The 7247-nt window shown below is 47.0% G+C and overlaps 1 pseudogene; it reads left to right on the top strand.

Moving 5' to 3' along the window:
- Nucleotides 1-745: 745 nt before the first annotated feature.
- Nucleotides 746-1711, top strand: LOC119340824 (annotated as a pseudogene).
- The last annotated feature ends 5536 nt before the right edge of the window (nucleotides 1712-7247 follow it).

Raw genomic sequence — 7247 nt, 5'->3', positions numbered from 1 at the left:
CAGTGAGAAGGCGCATGTATCCTTGGATGTCCTTTCTCCTACCGCACGCATCCTTAGATGTCCTTTCTCCTAGCGCCAAAATTCCTACGTTCCCGCTGCCAACCTCTAAATAAGGAGGCCATGGGGTGAATTTTGTAAAGCCGTCTAAATAATATAATGCCGATGGAGAGTGGAATAGCGAATATGCTAAACCTACATTTAGAGGAACAAACTTTATGCAGGCTGTTATTACGGAGTTCAGGCCAATATACCTGCTCTTCTAGACTTGCTCTAATGCGGGTGAGCAGCACAAATTCGTGCGCAGCTAGCCAACTGATCGATTGATCCTCGGCTCTCTCAACGGAAAAAGGACGATGAATTTTAAAAGCAAACAGGAGGATTGTATTCCATGGAAGTCCGTCCTTGAAGTTGAAGGTGCCCTGCGTCATCTGTAGACTATATATCCACGTAAATTCCACATGCATGCACACAAGCAAACACTCTCGATCAAGTCACCAGACATGGCTAGCTGTTTGTTGCCGTACGCGGAACTAAGCCGCCAAGAAGGAAGGCAGTGAGGAGGAGACAAATCTGCTACCTAGTTCTTGCAGCGCAAAACATATATATGGGCATGCACTCCCCACCACTTCTGGCACACAGAGAACTACAGGTCTAAGTGTAACGCTATAGTTGCACCAGCCAGCGACCAACTGTGCTTTACCTAAAAACAATTCTGAGTTGTGCTGCGTTGCCACGTTATCATACGATGAGAGGGCTCAAGATGGTGGCCATGCTAGCCATGGCGGCCATGGTCATCGGCACCGTGCGCGCTGCGCAGTGCGGCTCCCAGGCTGGCGGGGCGACCTGCCCCAACTGCCTCTGTTGCAGCCGCTATGGCTGGTGCGGCTCCACCCCGGAATACTGCGGTGACGGCTGCCAGAGCCAGTTCTCTGGCTGCGGCGGCGGTGCCACGCCCGTCAGCCCCAATCCCACTGTTGGCGGCGTGTCCTCCGTTATCTCCCGCTCCCTCTTCAACCAAATGTTACTCCACCGCAATGACCCGGGATGCCACGCAAGGGGCTTCTATACCTGTGACGCCTTCATTGCAGCTGTCACTGCCTTTCCTGGCTTTGGTACCACAGGCGACACCGCCACCCAGAAGCGCGAGGTGGCTGCCTTCCTAGCACAAACCTCCCATGAGACAACTGGCGAGTGGCCCACAGCCCCGAACGGGCCCTACGCATGGGGCTACTGTTTCAAGCAGGAGCAGAACCCCACCTCCAACTACTGCACCCCAAGCACGCAGTGGCCCTGTGCGCTCGGAAAGAGCTATTATGGCCGTGGGCCCATCCAGCTATCTCACAACTACAACTACGGGCAAGCAGGCCGGGCCATCCGGGCCGACCTATTGGGCAACCCAAACTTGGTGGCCACAAACCCGACCGTGTCATTCAAAACTGTCATCTAGTTTTGGATGACGGCGCAGCCGCCCAAGCCCTCGAGCCATGCAGTGATCACGGGACAATGGAAACCATCGGCGACAGACAAGGCCGCGGGGCGGGTGCCCGGATTTGGCGTGATCACCAACATTGTGAATGGCGGGATTGAGTGCGGGCACGGGCATGATAATCGTGTTGCTGACCGAATTGGGTTCTATAAACGCTACTGCAACATATTTGGTATCGGCTACGGAGGCAACCTCGACTGCTACAAGCAGAGCCCCTTCATTTAATAATCAGCAATATATGTACTCATGTAATTTTATATACATACTCGTGTAATTTTTATTAATAGTCAACCATATATGTAATTGTGTAATTTTTATTTTTCATTATAAAAATTCCAGACATGTAATCCTAATATAAGATAATTCGTAACTATTACCCGTCCAGCACATACCCAACGATTAGGAAACACGTGCATGGTGTGTCGTTGCCACTTGCCAGTAGACACGATTGTTTTCGAGGAACGACATGCCTCTATTCTGGCGAATGCAAACGACCCAAGCCTCGCCGCACACTGAGCCGCAGGCCCGTCCTTCCATCTCCCTACCTTGCCGTACACACGCCGCGTCCGCCAGAGTGCCGGGGCCGCCATGCCGCACCCTGGCAAGCTTGGCAACTCGGTCTTCAATTTTCTTTCTTTCTTCTATTTAGAAACAACCCGGTCTTCAGTAGCTCCGTTCTACTTGCACAGCATGGCAAGCTCCTTCGTCTTCTTCACCACCTCCTATACGGCATGGTCCGCGCTATGGGTCATGCCAACGCGCACCCTCCCTTTCCTTGGTGCGCCAGTTTGGGCCGACCCATTTGCGGGGTTGGACACCCTCTGTTTCTTTTTTGTTTTCCAGTTTTCATTTTTTATTTTCTGTTTTTGTTTCATTCTATGTAAAATAATTCATGATTATAAAAAAATTAAAATTTTAAAAATTGTGAATTGTTAAAAACAGTTTTTGAAATTTAAAATGTTCATGATTTCAAAAGAACATGACATTTTTTGAATTAAAAAAATGATGAAAATGTTATAAGATTTTTTTTCATAATGTTGAATGTTTCTTGTATTTGAAGAACAAATTTCTAATTCAATGGATATTTTTGAACTAGATGAACAAAATTTGTATTCAAGAACATTTTTTTTTGAAAAAATGATGAACACATTTTGAATTGGATGAATAGTTTTTTACATTGATGAACAAATTTTGAACTTGATGAACATTTTTTAATTTGATGACTTTTTTGAATTTTGATGAACCTTTTTTAAATACAATAAAAATGAATTTGATGAACATTTTATGAATTATTGAACATGTGTTTACGTTGATGAACATTTGTTTACATTGATGAATATTTTTTGAAGATTTTTTTTCCACCAATTTGAAAAGAAAAATCGCAAAAAAAAAGTCAAGAAGAGAAACGAGAAAAGGAAACAGAAAAGAAAAGGAAAAGGAAAATTTTAAAAAGGAAAAAAACGATAGGAAAAAAATACGGCAAACAGGCCGACCCATTTCAGGAACGATTAGCCCAAGCCTCGCAGCACACTGAACCGCAGGCCAGTCGTTGGGTAGTACCTACTCCCTACCTTGCTGTACACACGCCGCGTCCGGAGAGCACCGTGGCAACCGTGCCGCACCCTAGCGAGCTTGGCATTCTAATCGCCCAACTCGGTCTTCATTCTTTTTAGAGAAATAATAACACCCTGCCTTCTGGTAGCTCCGTTCTACTCACACAGCATGGCGAGCTCCTTCGTCTTCGTCTCGAGCCCAGCAGTCCTCTTGGGATGTCACATCTTGCAACCGTGGGTCCAAACCCCAAGCGGGCAGGTAAAAACGACAGTGGCCCAGGCCAAGCTCACACCCGATACTGCACGGCGATATAAATACAAGCTCGAGCCCGCCGCCTCCCGCACGACAATGGTGCAGTAGCAAATGAATTGGCACGGAATGTATTTGAGAACGGGAGAGGTTAGTTGTCTAGTTCGCAAAAAAAAAAAAAGGGTTAGTCGTCTAGGAAGATCCCTTTTGTGGAAGGAAGGTTAGCCTGATGCAAACAGAAAGCAATCAATCAAGATTGTGTATGTCGTAAATTTGTAAATATATACTCTGGCACTCTTTAAAGTGTATTGTTTATTTTTTTCGTGATGTGAAATCTGATCAACACGATATGTTTGAGCTTTGAAGTCGATGATATTTGTACGTACATTTTTCAAACACCTGCACGGTGCCCTGAGTGGATGGGGTGGCGTCTACGGGTGGGCCTCCATGACGTCGCCGAGTCAGGTATGGTCAACGGATCATAATCCGACATGCTCCCCAAAATCAGGGCCAGATTTTTTTTTCAGAGTCCGGCGTTGATTCTTAGCCGGTTTTAGAGTTGAGGCTTCATTCCTGGAGAAACCGAATAGCTGAGGGTTTTAAGTGGACTTCTCTATGGAAAATAGATAATATAAAACATAAAACATGAAGCAGGTTACAAAATTCCCTCTACAAAACTCTTGTCGGTTATTTCCAACAAAGATCAAGCCGTGGAACCTAGTCTATAATTTGAAGAAATTACAAATCAGACTTGATATAATAATAGCTAAAATTATGTGAATTTTTTGCCAGAAACTGTATTACATACATGAGCAATTATTCGCATATTTGGAAAGTATGTGTGACGTACACATCTCAGTGACCCTACTAAGTCTGTACATATTAGCACATTGCCTATGTAACTTCCCAATGAGGAAGACTAACAAGATATCCGATTCGTAATGTAGACTAATTTTTTTAGCGATAAGAACCTAGATTGAAGTTTGTTAAAAAAAGGCCAACCCGACTAGCTCGACTAGGTGAAACTATTGATTACGATTGTGTGAGTAACACTTAACGGTACACCAGATGTTGCGATGTGTGTCAGATTGGGGTGTTCACTTTGGGGGAAAAAGGTATACACATTTTTTTTACTAGGGCACGGAGACAATAAGAGAAGTTTGACTCAAATTCAGACATGCAATTATGTGGAAAAAATATAGATTACAAATGTGTGGGTAACACTTTGCTAGCTACCGCTAATTAAATGGGAGATAATCACTTTGAATAAATTGTTTCTTGGCTATAGATAGTAACGAGGTAACTGTATTCCATGGACGCCGTGCATTTTTCTTGGCTATATAAATAGTGACGAGGTAACTGTATTCCATGGACGCCCATGCGTCATCTATCTATTTTTCTGTCGGCATTGAATACAAAGTTACAAACACAAGCTCTCGATCAGCTCACCCCTCGGCCGTATCGGAGCCGCCAGGTTTGATTGCTGCCTAGTAAAATTCTATAAAGTTTGACTTTGACCAAATCTTATATGCAAACTAAAAAAAAATAAAGGGAGTATGATTGAAAAACTTAGAGCAGCCTCGTCTCAAACAGCCCGGTAGACTGTCCGGTCACTAACCGGTCAAAAAAGACAACCTAAACGGACACCTCAAATGGGCCTCAAACGCCCAATTTGACAAGCATCAAGGGCAGATAGTGGTCCGGCGTGACCCTGTGCGTTCGTCGTGTGAGACCGACGTTGGGGCATAGGAAAACACTCAAAAACCCGACGGTCCAATGGGCATCCCCTCCTGTGAGGTGTGAATGCCGCATGACACCGCTCGAGGGCCAAAGTCCTGCTATTTAAACTGGACGCGTCCCCAATCCTAGCCACATCCACTCCTCCCCTCTCCGCGCCACCAACCCGAGCCCATTCACACCTCTCACTCTCCGCCTCCCTGTTCCCTCGCCGTTCTTCTCCGCCATGGCCTGGCAGAAGACCATTTATGCTACGCTAACGCTAGAGCGGTGCTTCCAGATGCTGGAGGAGATCCAGGCGAGACGCACTGCCTGCATCGCAGCCGGCTTACCTCCGGACTTGTCGGAGCCGAAGGAGGAGGAGCAGCAACCGGTGGCCATGGAGGTGGTGAATTCGAAGTAGGAGGATGTGGCAGAGTTGGCGCCGGTTGCCGTCTTTGCGGTGGAGGATGCCATGGCGGAGTTCGAAGTCGCCCAAGCAACGGAGATGGCGGAGCAGCAGACCATTCTAGAGTCCATCTAGGATGAGACTTGCGTTGAAGCCAACCAATGCTTCACTCGAAAGAACAGGCGAAGATGGACACCCTTTTCGACGAGCCGAATGCGGAGGAGGAAGCGGAGGCAGAGGAGCCACAGGAGTCGGAGTTGCGTCTGCTGCCCATGTATTCGGAGCCTGGCACGGAGATTGTAGACATCACCGACGAGAACGAGTAGTGTAGTGTAGTTTTAATTGACCTATGATGTATCGTAGATGTTTATTTTGCATGTTTACATGGTTTATTTGCAAGGACCAGCCATCCAACACTACCATTTAAACAAGGCGGACTGAGTTATGCAATGTTGATTCATACTTCCTCCGTCCCAAAATAAGTGTCTTGAGCTTAGTACAAATTTATATTTTGAGCTAATACAAAGTTGAGACACTTATTTTGGAACGGAGGGAGTATTAGATTTTTTTATGTATATGTACAAGATCTCTAAAACAGGTAAAAACTACTCTAAATCGTACTCCTCCCCATGGGAGGCGCGGTCGATCACACCCGTAGCGGAGCTGCCGGCCTTGTCGTCGTTGGCCACTGGCACAAACCCATCGGAGCCGCCGACGTGTGACTTTTTGGCATTGTCATCATACTGCTCCTTTTTCCCTCTTGTCCTCCTCCTCGGGCTTCTTCAGGAGCTAAGCATGCCGCGTGTCGTTGATGTGGAGCTGACCGCACTCATGGTCCACCATGCGGACACTCCGCAGACAGATAGAATGCCCGCTTCACATAGACGAGTTCAAGGTCTGCGAGGAGCGATCCATTGACGTCGGCATCCGTGTGCTCCACCTCCAATTGAGCCATGGCCGTGCGGTGCCTCTAGTATTTTGGGTGGGACCGTGTTGTCGAAGACCAACATGGTGGATGCCCGAACTTTCCCAAATCGCCCTTAACTTGGGACCGGCCTGAGGATTTTCCGGTCCAGTCCAAATTGAAGGTTAATGTTGAAGGTCTAAAAGCGTCCGGTCAGATATAGGCATATAGGCTTACTCACTGCGCATTATACAATACATAGCAGCAGCTCGGACGGACAACAACGATCTACCGTTGGATGGACGGATGACCAGGTCATCGTCAACTATGTGCAACTCGTGTTGTGGCTCGTTTCGCCTCCTAGATCGACTAGCAGAGTGCCCGTGCGTTGCTACGGGCTATGATATATATAAATGAATTGAACAAATGATTAGGGTCGTCTCCAAGTCCGACGCTCATTTCTCTCTTGTACGCCCGACCATGTTCGGACATGAAACGGTTGCCTAGCGGGCTTCTCAAAATTCAACCGTCTGGACAGTCCATCCTACCCCAAATCCAGACCATATGTGTGCGAGGAATATGGTGGTCCGCCATGTTATATTCAACACACTGGCCCAACACAAAAAAAAAAACCATCCCACGATGGGCCCTTCTCTTTTTTAGTGGACCATCCTCTTCTTGCTCGGTATCCCGCTGTAGCGGGACATTGCTCGCTAGAACCCTCTCGTTTAAAACCACACGATGCCCATATCATCTTCCCCATGACACCCTATCTCCTTCACGCCATATTTCCCCATGGACCGCCAAGGAGGAGTATCCCGCCAACCACCACGCTCTCTGCCCTGAACCCCCTGCCCCTATTCATGTCGATCCACCACCGCCTGTTAGGTATATATGCATATATCGGTCGTAGAAATGCATGTTAAATG

Source organism: Triticum dicoccoides, chromosome 7B, assembly GCF_002162155.2.
Source record: "Triticum dicoccoides isolate Atlit2015 ecotype Zavitan chromosome 7B, WEW_v2.0, whole genome shotgun sequence".
Classification (NCBI taxonomy): domain Eukaryota; kingdom Viridiplantae; phylum Streptophyta; class Magnoliopsida; order Poales; family Poaceae; genus Triticum; species Triticum dicoccoides.
This window is presented reverse-complemented; position numbering and strand designations above follow the sequence as displayed.